At 44.7% G+C, this 22149-nt stretch overlaps 1 pseudogene; it reads left to right on the top strand.

Moving 5' to 3' along the window:
- LOC145537718 (MYND-type zinc finger-containing chromatin reader ZMYND8-like) overlaps nt 1-20958 on the top strand; it is a 29165-nt pseudogene extending 8207 nt beyond the window's left edge.
- Nucleotides 20959-22149: the final 1191 nt, after the last annotated feature.

The raw sequence follows: 22149 nt of genomic DNA, 5'->3' as shown, positions 1-22149 counted from the left end.
TTTGGCCTTGGAGTACAGAATGAAGCAGGGCAAAGTCTAATAGACTTTTGCCACGAGAACACACTGGTAATAGCAAACACCCTATTCCAAAAACACAAGAGAAGACTCTACACGTGGACACCACCAGATGGTCAACACCGAAATCAGATTGATTATATTCTTTGCAGCCAAAGATGGAGAAGCTCTATACAGTCAGAAAAAAACAAGACTAGGAGCAGACTGTGGCTCAGATCATGAACTGCTTATTGCCAAATTCAGACTTAAATTGAAGAAAGTAGGGAAAACCACTAGACCATTCAGGTATGACCTAGATCAGATCCCTTATGAGCATACCATGGAAGTGACAAATAGATTTAAGGGTCTTGACCTGATAGACAGAGTGCCTGATGAACTATGGACAGAGGTTTGTGACATTATACAGGAGACAGAGATCAAGAAAAGCCCCATAGAAAAGAAATGCAAAAAAGCAAAATGGCTGTCTGAGGAGGCCTTACAGGTAGCTTGGAAGAGAAGAGAAGCAAAAAGCAAAGGAGAAAAGGAAAGGTATTCCCATCTGAATGCAGAGTTCCAAAGAATAGCAAGGAGAGATAAGAAAGCCTTCCTCAGTGATCAGTGCAAAGAAAAAGAGGAAAACAACAGATTAGGAAAGACTAGAGATCTCTTCAAGAAAATTAGAGATACCAAAGGAACATTTCATGCAAAGATGGGCTCGATAAAGGACAGAAATGATATGGACCTAACAGAAGCAGAAGATATTAAGAAGAGGTGGCAAAAATACACAGAAGAACTGTACAAAAAAGATCTTCACGACCCAGATAATCACGATGGTGTGATCACTCACCTAGAGGACTCTCAACCTTGGCGCTATTGACATTTTATGCTGGACAGTTCTTTGTCCTGTTTATTGAAGGATGTTTAGCATTAACCCTGGCCTTTAGCAATTAGATGTCAGTAGCATCTACCCAGTGGAGGACTTCAAAAGTTTCTTGACAAAGCTAAATCTCACCTAGTTGTGAACAGCTACCCGAGTCTTAGCAGTTCTCCCTGTACTGCTGTTAGGGACTGAACCAGCAGTGGCTTCTTTCAAACTTACCACACCTCAGGCATGTTGGCAGACCCTGCAGTGGAACATCAGTTCAGTTCACTTCAGTCGCTCATTCGTGTCTGACTCTTTGTGACCCCATGAATTGCAGCACGCCAGGCCTCTCTGTCCATCACCAACTCCCAGAGTCTACCAAAACCCATGTTCATCGAGTCGGTGATGCCATCCAACCATCTCATCCTCTGTCGTCCCCTTCTCCTTCCACCCCCAATCCTACCCATCATTAGGGTCTTTTCCAATGAGTCAACCCTTCGCATGAGGTGGCCAAAGTATTGGAGCTTCAGCTTCAACATCAGACCTTCCAATGAACATCCAGGATCTCCTTGCAGTCCAAGAGAATCTCAAGAATCTTCTCCAACACCACAGTTCAAAAGCATCAATTCTTCGGTGCTCAGCTTTCTTCACCGTCCAAATCTCACATCAATACATGACCACTGGAAAAACCATAGCCTTGACTAGACGGACTTTGGTTGGCAAAGTAATGTCTCTGCTTTTAAATATGCCATCTAGGTTGGCCATAACCTTCCTTCCAAAGAGTAAGTGTCTTTTAATTTTATGGCTGAAATCAACATCAGCAGTGATTTTGGAGCCCCCAAAATAAAGTCTGACACTGTTTCCACTGTTTCCCCCTCTATTTCCCATGAAGTGATGGGACCAGATGCCATGATCTTAGCTTTCTGAACGTTGAGCTTTAAGCCAACTTTTTCACTCTCCTCTTTCACTTTCATCAAGAGGCTCTTTAGTTCTTCTTCACTCTCTGCCATAAGGGTGGTGTCATCCGCATATCTGAGGTTATTGATATTTCTCCCAGCAATCTTGATTCCAGTTTGTGTTTCTTCCAGCCCAGCATTTCTCATGATGTACTCTGCATATAAGTTAAATAAGCAGGGGGACAATATGCAGCCTTGACGTACTCCTTTTCCTATTTGGAACCAGTCTGTTGTTCCATGTCCAGTTCTAACTGTTGCTTCCTGACCTGCATACAGGTGTCTCAAGAGACAGGTCAGATGGTCTAGTATTCCCATCTCTTTCAGAATTTTCCACAGTTTATTGTGATCCACACAGTCAAAGGCTTTGACCTAGTCAATAAAGCAGAAATAGATGTTTTTCTGGAACTCTCTTGCTTTTTCGATGATCCAGCAAATATTGGCAATTTGATCTCTGGTTCCTCTGCCTTTTCTAAAACCAGCTTGAACATCTGGAAGTTCACGGTTCACGTATTGCTGAAGCCTGTCTTGGAGAATTTTAAGCATTACTTTAGTAGTATGTGAGATGAGAGCAATTGTGCGGTAGTTTGAGCATTCTTTGACATTGCCTTTCTTTGGGATTGGAACGAAAACTGACCTTTTGTAGTCCTGTGGCCACTGCTGAGTTGTCCAAATTTGCTGGCATATTGAGTGCAACACTTTCACAGCATCACCTTTGAGGATTTGAAATAGCTTAACTGGAATTCCATCACCTCCACTAGCTTTGTTCGTAGTGATGCTTTCTAAGGCCCACGTAACTTCACATTCCAGGATGTCTGGCTCTAGGTGAGTGATGACACCATTGTGATTTTCTGGGTCTTGAAGATCTTTTTTATACAGTTCTTTTGTGTATTCTTGCCACCTCTTCTTAATATCTTCTGCTTCTGTTAGGTCCATACCAGTGGATTATAGGAGTGATTTAAAACATATTTAGCCCATTGGTGAAGCAGTCAGTGAATTTCTCAGCTGGCTTGGCAAGTGGGTGTTGATATGCCCAAGAAAGATAAGAATCAATTAAGGGCCCAGGAGAAACACGGTCTAAGAACAAATTAGAGATTGTAGCCATAAATCCTCTTGTACTTTGTGAGTTACATACACGGATAGCCAGGTTTAGTTATGTAGATCAGTGGTAAAGAATCTGCCTGACAATGCAGGAGACGCAAATTTGATCCTTGGATTGGGAAGATCCTCAGGGGAAGGAAATGACAACCTACTCCAGTATTCTTCCCTGGAGAATTCCATGGACAGAGGAATCTGGTGGTCTATGTAATCCATGGGATCACAAAAGAGCTGGACCTGACTTAGTGGCAAAACAGACAACGGGCAGCTTCTGACAGGACCCATCTTTTCAGTTCTGTGTCCCCTGGGGTTTTCTTAGTCTCACTGCTTAAAGCAGGAGGGGGGATGGGTTTTCAGCTTTTATCCTCTGTGTTTGTACCATTGTGAACTGTTCCTGAACCTCAGTTCCTGGAATTCATTGAAAGAGGATGGAATATCTCTCAGTGATATGGGGCAGGAAGAGAGGGAGCAATTGAGTCAGTCAGGAAGGATGGATCACCACCTCATCCCTTAAAATTATGAGTGGCATCTGAAACATCCAATTCTGTGTGGATTGGGGTTTGAGGGACCACTTCTGATGCTGCAGAAAGCAACGGGGGTAGCATTTTTTCCATGAAGTTTGTGGAATTGTTGGGTCCCAGATGGCAGTGTTCCTATGAGTGATAGATTTACACTATTCCGTTCTGAAGTAGATTGTTTGTTTAGTTGTGGGATTTTTCACTGCTTCCAGTGAAAAATATATTTCAGATATACTGATAAAATGGAAATCAAGACAGCGAGAAAAATGAACATGAAATAGTGAGAGATGTAGGGAACGTTTGTATACAGAAATAAGTATGTCAGCCTTCAGAATTAGCAAAGTCACTCTTCCCTTTTGGCCCTGAGCTTCCTGCAGTTGAAGTGAAAAGGGAAAAAACATATGAGTGCTTTAAAAGAGCTCATGTTCCCCCCCTAAATAGAAAGCACTCCAGGTGATAAAATGAAGCTGAGCTGTTCCTCTCACTGGTGTCGGAAGGAAGTTTCTCTAGGATCCTCTGAACGTGGTGGGAATTTTACGCAAAGGATGATTCTGAAACAATAAATCTGTTACAGGAACTTCACAGAAGTTGAAATCCAGAGCCTCCTGAGGATGATTTCAGTCTTGAAGAACTGGCTTCATATCAGACTCTGCAGTTGAGCATCTTTTCAAAGGTGTGCTTTCACTTACGTGTTTATTAAGTGACTGGTGTTTTGAAGAGTGCTTGGTGACCTCCAAATGATCTTCAGTTAGGAGTGCAGCTTATACAGAGAAACTGAATCCTCAGATTGAAAGATGGCTTTTCTAGCCAGAGATCCCAGAACAGAGGATAAGGGATCTCGCTTCAGGACCTTGACTCCACTTACATGTGTCATATCAGTCGTTTCCAGCCTTCTCTTAAAAAGAGAAGGTGAGGGTGGGACGATTTGGGAGAATAGCATTGAAACATGTATATTATCATATGTGAAACAGAACACCATTCCATGTTCGATGCATGTGACAAGGGCTCAGGGCCGGGGCAATGGGATGATCCAGAAGGATGGGATGGGGAGGGAGGTGGGTGGGGGGTCCAGGAAGGGGAACACATGTAAACCCATGGCTGATTCATGTCAATGTATGGCAAAAACTATTACAATATTGTAAAGTAATTAGCCCCCAACTAAAATAAATAAATTTATAAAAAATAAATAACAAACAAACAAACAAACAAACAAACAAAACCTAAAAAAAAAAAAGTCCTTTTTTAATGTACAAGACTGCGACCTAAGTCTGATATAAGTAGGCTAGTTGGGTGGGGTCACCTTTGAAGTATTTACCTTCAAGAAATTCACTTCTTTTTGAGACAGCAGGTGAGTATATACTCCCAAATTTTTAGTACAAATGGAATTTTCCATGGCCTTTCCTCTCCCTCCCCACCACCCCCGTAAAACTTCCATATCCTTTAGAAATTAAAACGTTTTACTGAGATGGATGAAACTGGAGCCCATTATACAGAGTGAAGTAAGCCAGAAAGAAAAACAACAATACAGTATACTAATGCATATATATGGAATTTGAAAGATGGTAACGATAACCCTATATGCGAGACAGAATAAGAGACACAGATGCATGGAACAATTTTATGGACTCTGAGGGAGAAGGTGAGGGTGGGACGTTCTGGGAGAATGGCATTGAGACATGTGTATTGTCATATGTGAAAGAGAGCACCATTCCATGTTCGATGCATGTGACAAGGGCTCAGGGCCGGGGCAATGGGATGATCCAGAAGGATGGGAGGGGGAGGGAGGTGGGTGGGGGGTCCGGGAAGGGGAACACATGTAAACCCATGGCTGATTCATGTCAATGTATGGCAAAAACTATTACAATATTGTAAAGTAATTAGCCCCCAACTAAAATAAATAAATTTATAAAAAAAAAAAAAAGAAAAGAAATTAAAACGTTTTAGTGACTAAATGAAAACTCCCCAAAAGTGTGTCAAGCCTGGAAAGTTTTCAGATTGCATACTGCTGCTTTGTTGTTGTTGTTTGTTTGTTTGTTTTTTAATTTGGAAAAGAGCTCGAATGGGACTCTTTCAGAGCAGTTACCACTCTACAAAGCCAGTTGTTTGCTTTTGCATGATGAGAGAGAGAAAGGACCTTTTTGTGGTTGCCCTTTGCCCAAGGAGGTATCAGACTAGCTAATCCTCAAGGACAGTATATTTTTTAATCACATGGCAGAAAAGAGAGGCCCTAAATTTGCTTTTGCAAGTTAGAAGCCTTGCCTGTGGGATCTCTGCCTTTCACAAGGGGCAAGCTCAAAGCCACTTCTGCCCCTGCAAGGGGAAGGGGTAGAGGCTGTGACCGATATCTTAAAGGTTGTCCTGGGAAAGGATCGGGGCAACCTTACTCTAGGTAGAGATCTTCTCCCAGCCCCACCCTGTGTTCTGGCCCAGGACTTGGGCTGAATTCTTCCCAGGAGGAGCAAGAGGGCCAGTCAGTTGTGTAACCACCAAGACCTCCTCCCCCCTCGGGTGGAAAAGTCAGCCTGTCAGCACTCTTTTCCTTTCACACTACTTGGTTTTCCTAGAACGACACCTAACTGAAAATTTCCCCTAGAATAATCAAGAACTCACGTCTTTTCTGGGTGACAGAAATCTAAAAATGACAGGCATGGAGCCATGCAGTGGAAGCATGCTGAGCCCCTCAAAAAAGGTGTTGTCATTAGGGGCTTCCTTGGTGGCTCAGATAATAAAGAATCTGCATGCAATCCTGGAGGCCCAGGTTTCTTTCCCTGGGTTGGTTAGATCCCCTGGGGAAGGAAATAGCAACCCACTCCAGTATTCTGGCCTGGGAAATCCCATGGAGAGAGGAGCCTGGCAGGCTACAGTCCATGAGGTTTCAAAAGAGTTGGACATGATGGAGCGACCTCACTATCAGTCCTTATTAAACCCAGTATGATGCCCAGGCACATTGTCCGAGATCAAGGATGCTGACTTGCATCCGTGTTTTTTTGTGTGAACCCGAGGGAATCCTCTCTGGGGATGCATGTTCATCTCTCCAGTGCCTGGGGCCCCTGCAGTCATAACGGACCCCTTCCTCTTACAGATGAATACTCATGTGGTCACCCCCGGGCCAGCCCTTCTCACTGCCTGACCTCACCCATCAAAATTATGCCTATTCCTGGGCATGTCCTGGCTAAAACTGTTCTCTTCCAAATTTTCCCTGCTGTCTGTTGAAATCCTGCCCTCCACTCTCATAGCTCATTTTCTCCCAGTAGATGCACTCCAAAAGGCAGCATTTTTCAAACTCAGTCACTCGTAGTCATTATTTTTGTCATTCCCAAAACCTGCTTGTTCACTTACTGCCTTAGTATATTTTCTTATCTGAAGCAGCAGCTGTTTAAAAAAAATGAACTCAACTTTGAACTTAAACGTAACTACCACACAGTAGGGAAAATAGTATTTTGTGCTGTGCCTAAAAGATGCAAAATGGAGAACTGCAGTCAAAACGAAAGCAAGGCTTCTAAATTCTCCATAAATACCATTGTGCAGGGGATGGTTCTGTCCTTGGTGTGGAGTTCCCTTGAGTGGTAGGTGTCAAGATTGCCAGGACCACACTGAGACTCTTCGGGAAGGAATTAGAAGAGATGAAAGGGAACACTCTTCGTTCTGGGTGATTCATTGGTATTCAGTGCTTTGGCCACTGGAAGGCTGTCTGGTTCCTTGGCGTGCATTCTCTGTAGGGGACTTTGTCTAAGTCTTTCTCAAAGTGCTTACTGAACTCTAACTTTGTAAAACAAGGTACTTGCAGTGATTCTGATCATCCAGTGGGTCATCGACTAGCAGGTGGGCAACTCCAGGCCAAGGGCTGGGTCATGTTGGCCTCAGTCCCTCGGAGGCCTTGACAAGTTTCTCAAATGTGGGCAAGCCCACATTTGAGTAACCCAAGGTGTCTGATATTTGAAGTTAGCACATGCTGAAGAAGTGGCCTAAGAATATAAAGCAAAAATGTGCCCATTCATGTGGAGGCCCTTGGCATGGCAGCCTGGGATGGTCACCTAGAACTCACTGGCCTGGAGACCCTGCAGGTCAGCCTGAGTCCCGCCTACTTTCTGTTTTGTTTTTTCATGTGTTGGCTTCCGTCGTAGGTGAAGCTCCATCATCCACAACAGTGGGCAGCCAGTCTCCCCGCGAAATGCTGGTCCTCACCCACTCATCCTCCCAAACTCCCATGGCTGGGGTCACGGCCACCAACAGCACCATCTGCATGGTCACGGCCCAGCCACCACCACCACCGCCACCAGCAGCGTGAGAAACCCGGTGAAGAAGCAGAGGCCAGTTTTACCGAAGGAGACTGCCCTGGCCATGCAACAGGTTGTGTGTAACTCATCAAGTAAGTTTCAAACGTCCTCCCAAAAGAGGCACATGCAGAAGATGCAGCAACAGCAGAAGCAGCAGCAAAGCCAGCAGCAGCAGCCTCAGTCGACCAAGAGGATGAGATATCAGAACAGGCAGGCTGTGAAACGTACCGAGCCTCCCTACTCTGCACTCCATGGCACCAGCTCTTTTTTTGCCACATGGACAGGAGAAAAATAGTTCTTGTTTTATTTGTTTAGTTCCCCTTGGTTGCCTGGCCACTATATCCTAGAGGCCTGACACGTTCCATTTGACATTATTTTTAAAAATTAATTTGCAGCTTGCTGTTTTACTTTTCTTTTTTCTTTTCTCATTTTACAAACAGTACATACATGTCTTCTTAGAAGAAAGTGAAATGGATGCCTAGAAAAACAAAAATCTATTGTCTTGATTGAATTCATATTTCATTCTCCACCCTTTCTCAGAGGTATTGTTAACCATAAGGTCTTTTTCTAATTCATGTATGCATATGTATTTTTATGTAAGTTGGCTTAAAGCTCAACAATCAGAAAACTAAGATCATGGCATCCGGTCGTATCACGTCATGGCAAATGGATGGGGAAAGAGTGGAAACAGTGGCTGACTTATATTTTCTGGGCTCCAAAATCACTGCAGATGCTGATTGCAACCATGAAATTAAAAGATGCTTACTCCTTGAAAGGAAAGTTATGACCAAGCTTGACAGCATATTAAAAAGCAGAGACATCACTTTGTCAGCAGAGGTCAATCTAGTTAAGACTATGGTTTCTCCAGTGGCCATGTATGGATGTGAGAATTGGGATAATAAGAGGGCTGAGAACAGAAGAATTTAAGCTTTTGAACTGTAGTTTTGGAGAAGACACTTAAGAGGCCCTTGGACTGCAGGAGATCTGACCAGTCCATCCTAAAGGAGATCAGTCCTGGGCGTACATTGGAAGGACTGACGCTGAAGCTGAAAGTCCAATACTTTGGCCACTGGATGCAAAGAGCTGACTCATTTGCAAAGATCCTGGTGCTGGGAAGGATTGAAAGCAGGAGGAGAAGGGGATGGCAGAGGATGAGATGGTTGGATGGCATCACCAACTCAACGGACATGGGTTTGGGTGGACTTGGGGAGTTGGTGATGGACAGGAGGCCTGGCGTGCTGCAGTTCATGGAGTCACAGAGAGTTGGGCACGACTGAGGGGCTGAATGGATCTGAAGTCTCTTGTGTGTGAACCTTCAAGTTGGGAATTTTGAAAGACGTGAATGTTTGCATGTTTAATCCTGTAAGTTAGTTCACCTCCCTGGAGTACATTGTCACCGCCACACATCCTCTACACTTCGTTGTGGTTTGTGTGCTTTACTACACAGAGCACAGTATTACAGTATCTTTATTTCAAGCCCAGGATGTCCATAAGCAAGCATAAAAGCAGCAGTGATGTACCTGGTATTGTACTATCTAGCTGATTGTGTTAGTTGGTTGCTCAGGCTAACTTTGTTGGGCTTCTACAAAGTAATTGGACTTATGAACGTGCTCTAGGAATGGAACTTGTTCATAGGTAGGTCACTCACTTTATTATTTATTTTGAAAATCTGGTCTTTTTGACTTTAAATGGCTTTTACTGGAGCATCTCTTAGAAAAGATGGACCACTTCTATTTGTTTGTTTTTTGTTTGTTTGTTTTAAGCAGAATGTCTCATGAATTTGAATTAACCCACTGACAACAATCTGGGGGAGGCCAGCAGAGACCAGGCTTCCCGCTTTTTGACTCAGCACATGACATTAACCCTATCGTGATAGCTGGAGCTTCCAAGCCCTATTAAGAGCAAACACCCAGATGCACTTTGTAAGTCTTTCTGTCTCCATACAGATTCGCAGGCTGAGGATTGAGATACAAAGGAGAAACCCGAATTGAAAGAGACACGTATACCCCAGTGTTCATTGCAGCCCTGTTCATAATAGCCAGGATATGGAAGCAACCTAGATGTCAATGAGCAGACAAATGGATAGGAAAGCCGTGGTACATATACACAATGGAATATTACTCAGCCATTAAAAAGAATACACTTAAATCGGGTCTAATGAGGTGGATGAAACTGGAGCCTATTATACAGAGTAAAGTAAGCCAGAAATAAAAACACAAATACAGCATACTAATGCATATACATATATAGGATTCAGAAAGATGGTAATGATAACCCTAATTGCGAGACAGACAGGGAAAGAGACACAAAGGTACATAACAGTATTTTAGACTCTTTGGGAGAGAGCAAGTGTGGGATGATTTGCGAGAATGGAATTGAAACATGTATATTATCACATGCAAATGAATCACCAGTCCATTTTTGATGCATCAGACAGGGTGCTCGGGGTTGCTGCACTGGGATGACCCAGAGGGATGGAATGGGGAGTGAGGTGTGGGGAGGGTTCAGGATGGGGAACACATGTACACCCGTGGCAGATTCATGTCTATGTATGGCAAAACCACTACAATATTGCAGAGTAATTAGCCTCCAAATAAAATAAATAAATTTATATTTAAAAAATTAAAAAAATAATAATGGAAAATTTGAACGAGGAATAAATATATAACTGTATGGGGGGAAAAAATCTCCAGTGGCTGCACCAACAGGAGCTCTCGGACATGAAATACAACTTGGGTAAGTGCTGCTCACCTGGCCTCCACTGACAAAGGTTCTGAATAGGAACTTCTTGGCATGTCTAGAGTTAGGCCCAAATGTGCACTGAGTCAAAAGTAGGCCAGGCCACCTTATCACTCTTAGGGAGAACACAGCATCCTAGGGAGTCTAACCTGGAGAAACCAGGTATGAAGCAGGAGCTGGCAGAAACCCGTTTTCCTCTCTTCCAAATACCAACATCAGCAACAAATTCATCACAGCAGCTGTGGTAGCTTCTGCTTGTGATCTCTGACCTGTTGCAAAATTGAGAGAAATCTCAGTAGCCTGAGCAGTTTGATAATTGTCCTGTCAGCCCAATGATCAATCCTGATGCCCTGTCTGGAAGGTTAGATCTGCTGCCACTAAACACATCAAAAAGGAAATATACCCAAGCTGTAGCCCCAGCTCTGCTCATCTTAGCTGGGTGCCTCAGTTTCCTCATCTGTGAAATGGGTATTGTAGGATTATACACCTCCTTAAGGTTGGAGTAAGGAATAAAAGAGTTCATATTTATAAAGTGTTTACAACAGTGCCTACAGATCATAGGTACTCTGTATTTGATAGAGAAACAAGCTTATGCAAATGATAAATTTCAATGTTAATTGAGTGGATATTTTTCAGAGGTTTTATGTGAGTACTTCCTGCAGAATCACCGCAGGGCCACATTTTCAGTTTCCTCAGGACCTGATGTTCATGATCATGCTGACATTCATGGTCAGCATGGTGGATGCCCATTTTACAGATGAATACGTTGGAGCTCAGGGAAGCTGGGTGAGTCTCTGGACAGGCTCATAGGACCAGGGCATCCCGGACCCAAGGAGTCACACCTGTTAGGATTCACCTTCTGACCTGGTGTGCATGAGCCCATGGCCTGGGATGGGGGATGAAGTTGGTATCCTCTCCCCTCCCCTCCTCTGGCAGAGCTGACCAAGGCAGAGATGCGGCAGAGCCTAGAACAGGAGCAGGACCAGCTCATTGCTGAGGTGAAGAAGCAACTGGAGCTGGAGAAGCGGCAGGCGGTGGCCGAGACCAAGAGGAAGCTGTGGTGTACCAACTGCAAGAAGGAGGCCGTTATCTACTGCTGCGGAATACCAGCTACTATGACTACCCCTGCCAGAAGGCCCACTGGCCCGAGCACATGAAGTGTTGCACCCAGTCAGGTGGGACTTAGGAGTGTCCCCTCGCCCCGACTGTGGTGGACGGGCCCTTCGTTCCTCCTGGATCACAGGTCACTTGCCACACTCACTCACCACAAGTGACTCTTGCATATACGAGAGTAGCAGGCAGACACATAGCCAAGTCTCCAGGCACCATTGTCTCTACCCTCCAGTTTACTTGGCGGCATTCACTTGTGTGAATGGAGCTTGTAACGACAGCCCAGATGACTTTAGCTTCATGTGGTTTGCTGTGGTTCTCTGCTGGGGGCAATATTTGTCTCTGCCCAAAGCAATGTGGGCATCCCTGGTAACTAAAATGGTAAAGAAACTGCCTGCAATGTAGAAGACCTGGGTTCGAACCCTGGGTCGAGAAGATCCTTTGAAGAAGAAAATGGCAACACACTCCAGTATTCTTGCCTGGAGAACGCCACAGACAGAGGAGCCTGGCAGGCTACATTTCATGGGGTTGCAAAGCATCGAGACATGACTGAGTGACTAAGCAGACACACACACACACACAAATCAAACGCATCTTCTACCCCATTCTACAATGCACAATGTACAATGTACAAGACAGCCCCTACCATGGAGCCCATCTTGGACTCAAAGCTATAACAATCACTAGCTCTTACATGAAGGACAAAGTGCTGCTTTGGAACTAATCTGTCTTTTATATCTCTTTCCAAAGCACGGCAAGAAGATCCCAGGCCAGGAAACTGTAGCTGGAGACACCACCTAATAAGACTTGATTAATAATATGCATTAGTAATATTTTATACTTAGTGATCATTTATGGCCAATACTAGATTTCTGTGTTTAGAAGTAGAAGTCTCCACTTCAAAGAATATATTTAAATACAAATAACATAAATAATGTGACAAGGGAAAGTGTCAGTGGATTGCTGAATTTTTCAAGGGTGGTAGATAAATGACCCAAGTTTGAGAAGCTCTAGGCAGGGGTTCATAAGCTTTTTTTATGAAGGTCTAGAGAATAAACGTTTTAGGATTTGTGGTCCATGTGGCCTATCAAAGCTCTCAACTATGCTGTAACCGGGTGATAGCAAGTGCATGGGGGTGTACACTCGTCTAAAATAGGAAATTATGAAATTGGAAGAGTCGTACAGTTTGCTTCACGAACATGCTTATATCTCCAGAATGATTTAATAAAACTTAAATCAGTTCAGTTCAGTTCAATCACTCTGTCATGTCCGACTCTTTGCGACCCTTAGAACCGCAGCACGCCAGGCCTCCCTGTCGTTCGGCAACTCCCGGAATTTACCCAAACTCCGCTGGATGGCGGTGATGCCATCCAGCCACCTCATCTTCTCTCCTCCTGCTCCCAATTCTTCCAGCATTAGGGTCTTTTCCAGTGAGTCAACCGTTCATACCAGGTGCCCAAACAATCGGAGTTTCAGCTACAACATCAGTACTTTCAGTGAACAACCAGGGCTGATCTTTAGGATGGACTGGTTGGATCTCCTTGCAGTCCAAGGGACTCTCAAGCATCTTCTCCAACACCACAGTTCTAAAGCATCAATTCTTCGGGGTTCAGGTTTCTTCACAGTCCAACTCTCCCATTCATTCATGACTACTGGAAAAACCATAGCCTTGACTAGACGGACGTTGGTTGGCAAAGTAATGTCTCTGCTTTTTAATATGCTATCTAAATTGGTCATAAATTTCCTTCTAAGGAATAAGTGTCTTTTAATTTCATGGCTGCAATCACCATCTTCAGTGATTTTGGTGCTCCACAAAAAAAAGTCTGACACTGTTTCCCCATCCATTTCCGATGGGAGCAGTTGCAGTGATCTTAGTTTTCTGAATGTTGAGCTTTCAGCCAACCTTTCCACTCTTCTCTCTCACTCTTAAAAACGAACATATCTTCACACACAGTCTGGAATTCCTGTGTCTGGGAAGGCTTTGATCCAGCTATTCAGGGTCCACACTGTAACCTGGATGGAGCTGGTTGGCATGTCTTAACACATGGTGGTTTGCACAGAGCAGGTTTCCCCGCAGTCCTGGGGACTACTATGCTCGGCATATATGTGACTCCTGTTCCCCTCTGCACTCAACTACCACCCTTCAGCAGGAAGTAGACGCCGAGGTGAACACGGAAACACTAAATAAGTTATCCCAGGGCACCTCCTCCGAATCTCAGGCACCCGCCCCTCCCCCCCGGAAACCAGCGCCTTGAAAGAGAAGGGGACACCAGCGGAGAAATGCAAGGACAGTGGCTTGGTGAGTATCCTTCCCACACACCTAGGGCCAAGCAGAATCTCAGAGTGGCCGCCTCCCAATACCATGGTGATTCCCGTGATGTTGGAAGTTGTCTGTCTTCAGGCTACAGGTAGAGGTGACAGAGTCTCTGCAGGGCTTCTTCTCCCCAGGTGTGTGTTGAGGGCAAGTGTTGTCTAGTAGAACCTTCTGTGATAATGGGAATGTTCTACATCCCCTCTGCCCATTGTGAGAACCTCCGATCAGCCTCATGTGGCACTTGAACTATGTGCACTTGAACTGGGGCTAGTGTGACCAAAACTTGTATTTCAGGTTAATTTAATTCAATTAAGTTAATGATAATTAATGTAGATACAATAGCCATGGGTGGCTGGTGACTGCCATATTGGACACAGACATCCAATCTCTTATTTTCCCAAGGGGTGCCATATGGATTGCATGCAGACGTTATTTTAGAGGACACATTGGTCACTTTTTACATTTGTAGTCATTATGATTTTAATTCGTGTGAATCAGGGAGAAACATCAATTCATCCCAGAAGTCAAACCTCTTTAACTTCATTGATATCATTGCCTAGGAAGAGGTTATTGTGGAATAAAAGTGAATTGATATAATATGATATAATATATAGGCAGCCTTCTTTATCCATGGATTTCTCACGTGTATATGCAACCAACCAAAATTCCATCTCTGTTTGGTTGAATACGTGAATGTGAAACCGTCGGATACAAAGGCACAGTTGTATTCATCCTTCTAGGCCATTTTATATAAGGAACTTGCACGTCCTTGGATTTTAGTATCCTTGGGGGGTCCTGGAACCACTCCACCTTGGGTACTAGGGAATAGCTGTACATCCTTTGGGGATAAGGTAGAAATCCAGAGAGTGGAATAGGTCAGAGAGTGGTGAGTTGACAGTGTTCTTGAAGCTGAGGCTCTAGCAATGAGTAAGGGGCCTCCCTCGTTCTCTGTCCAGGGAGATGGAGCAGAAAAGGGCACAGGGCTTAGGCCACACTGACTGGCCTGGCCTTCCCTCCCTGAGCATGCCAGGCAGAGGGCGTGAAGGTGTTGTTGGGGCCGTGATGAGCACCCCCATGGATCCCCCAGCTTCCCTGGGGCAGGGTAGGGGGGAGGCCCTGTTTAACACAGTGCCTTGGCTCCATCTGTCTCTTTCTGTGTTTCTAGATCCTTGACCTCTCTGGGTCCGGGGAAATACCCTCTCCTTTATCTTATGCTCTAAGCTAGACTCTGGTACATGGCCCCCTGATGGTTGTATGTACTCTCATGTTCCACAGGGGCAGAGGGGAGCCATCTCCTCAGGGGGAGCCTAAGGGGTTCAGGGAAGTGGTTTTCAAACTGTGGTTCCTTAGGGATCTTTGAGGGAACCCTGGGCTGGTCAATAGATGTGAGGGATGGCTATGCAAGCAGCTTTGAGGCATTTCTCCAAGTCGAGAATTTACCTTATTTGTGTGAGGTGTTTTTTGTTGTTGTTGTTTTGTTTTTTTCAGTTCTGAATCAAAGACAGAGAGAGTTTCTATTGCTGAACTGGGATGGGGTAGAAGATACATTTGGTTTGGACAGTTCTTCTGCCCTCAGAAATGACCATAGTAAATTAAACTGTGTGAACCTGTCCCTGAGGTCCCAGCACCCACATTCCATGGAGGCCTTCAGAGGAGAAAAGCATTTCTACGGAAGTGATCTTTCTGTAGAAATTTTTCCTCTCGAGGAATAACTTGTCAGGCGGTTTTGGGTAGATTATCTGGCACTAACTTTTCTAGTTCTCTTCTGTGGAGTTTGAGCTGTGTTCTTTAGGCTTTCTCCTGCACCCTCTCAAATAAATTTTAGAGCATTCTAAAATGGTTCATCCTCAGTGAGAACAATTCTGTTTCTTTCAGGGTCCTTCAATTCCAGGGTCGTTCTCTCTCCCAGATTATTCTCTTCAGCTGAGAATCAAACTTTTGTTTGTTAGTTAGTTTCTGCATATTGAGTACTTAGAGCAAGAAATGATGTATCTTGTTAAGGTGGCTGGAGGTTTCCCAGTGGCACTGGAAGTGGGGTTTAGATCCAGAAGGCATGATGGGAGAGTGGCATGAGCTGATTTTAGGGGGAATATGAACATGAATAGGTATGGAAGTATGACTGAACCGCCTGTCAATTCCCTTCTCACTCTCACTTGGGTCTTGTGACTGCATCTCGAGGACACGTTGAGTTTGGAGCTGAGGTGTCTTCCTCATCCTTTCTTCTAGCTTCTATTTTTAACAATGACGGAGCAGACTTTAGACTTCAACAGCAGCCCAGCATCCACCTCGAGTTTCCTGCTACAGCTGGGTTTTCATTATGTTGATTTGTAGAGTTGCCATCTGTGTATGGCAGGTATTATGATTTCCTGCTTTCGGTGGTGATGGAAGAGTTTCTGTTTGACTTAAGTGGAAAGTGAGTTTAGAAAGATCAGCTGAGCCATAAGTAGGGGGACTTTGAATGTGTCAAATCCGTGGAGGTGGTTGGTCGGTGGAAGGGTTCAAGTTGCGAAAACACTGCTGCAGTCAGGGAGCTCTGTTGAGGATTTGGAGCAGCAAAGTTGTGCCATACACATGGGAAGATGAGGATTGGTGATGCTGTGTGGTACAGAATCTGGTGTGACAAGGAGGCTTGCATGTACAAACGTGGTTGGGAGATACAGCATCTCCCAGTTGTGAGGTGGATGATGTGTTTCTTGGCCCAGGGGTTGTTGGACCACCAGTCTTTATCAGAACTGCTGTTGTCAGATGAAAGCAGCCACAGATGGTGCATAAATATATGTTCCTGTGCTGCAGTGAACTTGCACTTGGGAAAGCAGGCATTGGGGTGATTTTGGCCTGTGGACCATCATTGGTTGACCCCCCGGCCTGAAGCACCCTAGTGGGTCAGGGGATAGAAAGGGAGAGTGGGGCAACGAGGTAAGGGTTTAGAGATGCTGGTGAGTTGGTGCAGAGGCTGGAGTGGGGAGAAGAACATCTCAGGGAGCCTGATGACTAGGGAGGAGAGAGGGAAGGAGCCAGGATTGTCAGCATTTATTAGGGAGTGTTTCAGGATTGTTCTAGAGTATGAGCTGAGCTGGAGGTTCCTGGAGGCCTGATCAGAACTGTGAGCTCACGCCTGTTCATTTCCCCCTGTTTGCACTCCACAGCCATCTGGCTGAAGGCTTGTGTCAAAGCAGACAGACCAGCTCATTTTCTCCTTCCTCATATGCCTCACGACTTTTGTTTGTGCTCACTGCTTGCTGACAGTGTAGGTGGAAGCTGGAGGAAAGCTGACCGTTACAAACATGGAGGTTCCTGTGCTCTTTATCAATTTCTGGAACCAGACTGGTTAAGATGAGGGTCTAGTTGAGAGAAAGAAAGGTTAAATAGGAGTTAGGAACTTCCTTTGGATGTCCATATGCCTCTCCTGTTCACTTGTCTCTTCAGCTTAAGATTTTAAAGTGATGCATGCATAACGAGCTGACCCTTGAACAACATGGGTTAGGATTGTGCAGGTCCAAGTCTGAGTGGATTTATGTTCCTGTAATGAATACAGTTCTACACAATCTGTAGCTGGTTGAATCTGTGGATGTGGATATGGAGGGCTGACCATGAGATTAAGATTCCATGGAATCTGGTGTCCATGGTGGGTCGTGGAAGGAATCCCCTGTACCATCCCTGATACGACAGGATATGTGTAGTCAGAGAAAATAAAATCATACAGGGAAAAACAATTCCTTGTCCCAGTCTTCATGGCTATTTTTTTGCATCTGGTACTTATTTATAGATAACTTGCTTCCTCATATTTCTGTTTCTTGACTTTATCTAGACATTGCGTGTTGACTTCTGACTTTAGAAGATGACAATTGGGGTCACTTATCACCTCTCTTCTCCCCTCTCTCTAAGACCACTCTGTCACTGTTTGACGTGCTCTATGGGCTCTCTTGCTCCAATACAACACTTATTCCTTAGTCCTTGTTCTCCAAGCTGGAGGAAACTGTCTCTGGATCCCTCTCTTGGTGCACATCTCCTCCTTCAAATATCCTCCATTGTCATTTTCAGACTTTTCCATCTTCCTGCTCTGATTTCCCATCACCAAGGTGGAGAGAACTTGTGCATTCTATTCTATAACTGCAGATGGCCCGTCTCAGTTCTGGCTGTTGGCTGAGTCATAAATGTTGCCAGATGACCATCTGTGTGTCCATCATTATGGTCATGTTGTTTGTCACAGAGTCAACTAGTGCACTGTGATTACATTTCCATCTCTGTATAGCCTTATTTTCCCCTGGATGTTTTTTCTCCCCGCTCACCACTCTCATATCTTCAACCATTTCCCTGCCAAATTCTTTGCCATAACAGTTGTTTTCTTAAGACACTTCATGTCGCACATTTTGGGCTCTTCCATTTCAAATAAGTATGTGTCTGTGTCCTACCATCATGGCTGAGGTGTGGTCCAGTAAAATCTCACCTGTGGCTCCTTCCTCAACCCTTCTCACTCCATACCCCTCCTTCACACTCTCTTTCCTAATCTGTCATCAGCCTTGGTGGTAGATTCATGATTATACTTACCCTAAATAATCTAGGTTCCTTCGATGGAGCCTTACCACCTAAGTGTGGTGGAGCCAGCGCCTCCCATTTCCCTGGATGAACTAAGCTCTTGGCAGAGTGGTTCTGAAGAAATTTGCTTTCAAACTTCTGGGAATTTATGGCTTTTATGTCATGGTATGCCTTATTTCCACCTGTAATCTCGTTCAGCGTCCAGTGATCTTAGTTCATGGTTTAATATATATTTGTAAAAGTCTTAGTCTTCTATGAATGCCTCAAGTTGGCAAATGGCAACACTGACCCAGCAGCTCTCCATTGCTAAGATCAGTAGCCTGTTGGACAGCAAGATAGAGAGCTGGTGGGGTTGTACGGACTCGAGCTCTCTTCCAGATTCTAGCTTTCTGTCAGTCTGAGGTTGCCTTGCTGTCTCTTCAGATAGCAACAGGTGTGACAAACCACCTGCCTCTGCCCCCAAACATCACAGAGCACCAGCCTCACCCAAACTACCCAGTGCAGAAGTAGAAGTATGAACCAACTTCAGGGCAGCCAACGGGGATCTTTTCCCAGTAGGCAGTGTGCTCGTCTCCTGAGTGAGTGTGTGTGTGTGTTTTCTTTGTGAGCATGTGTTTTCCTGAGTGATGGGTCTTGGCTTTGACTGGTTTCTTCCTCACTGTGCTCCTGATGGCCATTGGAAGCAGCAGAAGGAAATGAGAGAGAAAGGATGGATGGTCTGGCTTCTCTCTCTCTCCTGCTTTTATTTTATTTATTTGTTTGTTTGTTTGTTTGTTTGTTTATTTTTTGACCATGCTAAGCAGCTCATGAGATCTTAGTTCTCCAAGCAGAGACTGAACCTGTACCCTTGGCAGTGAAAGCACAAGGTCCTAACCACTGAACTGCCAGGAAATTCCCAAGGGGCTTCATCCTTGCTATTTTCATGGTGTGTACTAGAGTAACACCCATTTCCTCTGCATTGATTGGCTGAATCAGCCAGCGTGCCCTGTCCTGTCCATGGGAGAGGTCAGGCTCTGCACTTACTCAGGTGGACTCGCTCTGGGATGTGGCTCCTGTGCCAAGTAAGCTAAGCCCTGCTGCCTAGCTGGTCTCTGCCTTCAGTAGAGCTGGGGAGATTCGATGTGACTTGAGTACATTTTTGTCAGAGCTGGGGAGATTCGATGTGACTTGAGTACATTGTTGTCAGAGTTTCCGTGTCGTGATGACCAGCTCAATCACCGACCTTCCAGAGGACTAACAATGTAGGTATCACGAGTAGGGAAGAATGTTTAAGAAGAGGTTGATTTGAATTCAAGAACCCTAAGAGAGCTCCACCCTGGACTCCAGCTCTGCCCACCACAATAGCACTCCCTTTGGGTCATAGATGCAAGTGACGAGGATGTGTTCTCTCCTGAGTGAATATGTGACTTGGGAGATCCTTATCACTGTCTTTGCTGCTTCTCTTCCAGAACCAGAGCTCAGAACCACACACATCTTGCCTATCACTAGGCGATGATAAGAGTACTTACCCTTCTAGTTGATGATCTGGTCCCTTGCTCCCCCACTCTGATTCTGTCTCTAAGCTTGACAGTCGACTTCTTGTGTTCAAATATTATCATCCCACCTCAAGCAGTTAAAAAAAAAAAGTTTTGTCCCAATCTGTCTGAACTTGGTTACATATGATGAAATCTCAGTGATGTGCTGGCGGGTCTCTCAGAGTCGGCCATCCCACTGAGCCTGCAGGCTGGGTGTCTCCCTGCTGGACAGACACATCATCTGGCTCTTCCTTCAGTGTCCTCACATCTTACTCATCCATGATGTAGCTCCTTATGGTGCACGTGTCCTTGAAACTCCCTTAACCCTTACTGTGATTCTTCCATCCTTCTGTTGCCCCATTAGCTTGTCCATACTGGGAGCCAGTTGGGCTTAACCATTAAGCCCAGGTGGGCTTAACCATTCTGGTCCTCACTCCTTTTGCTTTGGCTGGTTGAGGTGTAAGTCTGCTTTCAGTTGCCTATACAGTGATGAAAGAAACTACATTAACAGGATTAAGTAGACTGAACACCAAATCTCAGTACCTTTCTTGTTGTCCAAGGTTAAATATAACAAGACCTGGGGTTCTTTGTGTCTACACAGGCAGTAAGAGTGCCTGGTCCCAATTACTGCATAAGAAACCTCTTTCTTGATATGTTAGTACCTTTCCTCACTCATCTTTATTTTCTCTGAGCACAAAGCCCTTCTGTTTTTCCAACCAGCTCTTGTTAAATCCTTAAAGACCAAAAAATTCAGAGCAGTAAACAGTGGCAGAATTTTCCCCCTGTGTGTTGGAGAGTTGGGAGGGGAAGGTGGCTTCCTGGGGAAGCAGGTGCAGATCAAGTAGAAGGGGATGGGCAGGAATGCTAAATCCCCCTTTCCCCTTGGCTTTCCCCCTCCCAGACCATTCCCAGAGCAGTAAATCCAAACTTGCTGGAGTGGCAGTGAGGAGAAGCGAGGCTCAGCCCGCTCTGAGCAGAACACTGGTACCAGTTCAAGGAGCCTCATCCTGAAAGAGTCCCACCTGGACACCTTCTGTGCCTAGGGACATGCTAGGACACAAACCACCCACTCCATGGAGGGAAACAATCCAGACACCAGGGAAACCAGAAATGGCAAAGAAACATGAGACAGGAGGACTGCCACCCTCTGACTTGGCCTCTGCAACTGGCATGGAGGGCAGGGCACATTATATCATGTCTGGCATTACCCTTCACTGAGGACTGCTCCACCCACATGAAATCTTTGCTTTCGATGTAAATAATATACAATTTGTGACTGTCATCAAGCCTAGAGTACCTTCCCCTTTTCATACTTGTACTAACTTTAACTTCTTAAAAAAAAGAGAGAGAGAGAGAAAGAGAAAAGCAAAACAAAACAAAACAAAAGACACACCCAACAACAAAAAGAGTGTTTGGATGCTGAAGAAAGGATGGGCACCCAGCCAGTCTGTCACAGGGGTACAGAGAGGGCACAGGGGTTGCTTTATGGTGCACAGCTCCTCCTCTGTGGCACCCTGTGAGCTGTTTCCATTTTATGTCTGTACACAGCACATTGGGATCAGGAATTTCCAGCACGGAGTTTAGTGCTGCTATGGACACATCACATACACTCACTTGCCCCTTTCAAGTACTACGTTACCATGTTTTAAAGGGGAAGTTCTCTGAACCAGAAGGGCACATAGATGTGCTTATTAATCTGATGTGATTTCCATGATGACTCTACTCCTATAAAAGGGACAAAAGAAAAAAAAAACCCATATCTTTGTTTACAGATGATTAACTAAAAACAACCCCTCTCACCTCAGTTTGCAGAAGAGAAGACCGTAGACAGCATTCAAGTCCAAAGCTCCTAAACAGAGATTTTCTTTGCTTTGTGGTTCCTTTAAAGACACTCACACCTTCTTGGTAACAGATGACCATGCTTCATTGAAGTGAAAAGTCAAAGAGAAGACACACACGGAGGACATTTGAGCCTGAGATGAAGCATGTCTGTAATATTTATACGATGGAATTTTAGATTTTTATGTCAGTATGAAACAAAGGCAGTTTGCAGGGAAGCAGGACACCACTCTGCCGTTACACTCCGTATGCTGTAGTACCATTTTGTATGTATGTTCAAGAAGCATTGAACAAAGCAAAAAGTGATGTATGTATAGGATAAAAATTAATTGTGCAATATCATTCCAGTACATTCTGTTGTACATTTTAGTCTTATTTCCTTTCTCTTCATTATT

The sequence above is a fragment of the Giraffa tippelskirchi genome, chromosome Y (genome assembly GCF_054371585.1).
Source record: "Giraffa tippelskirchi isolate mGirTip1 chromosome Y, T2T-mGirTip1v1.2.pri, whole genome shotgun sequence".
NCBI lineage: Eukaryota > Metazoa > Chordata > Mammalia > Artiodactyla > Giraffidae > Giraffa > Giraffa tippelskirchi.
The sequence above is the reverse complement of the archived record's forward strand: the minus strand, read 5'-3'. Positions and strand labels throughout refer to the sequence as shown.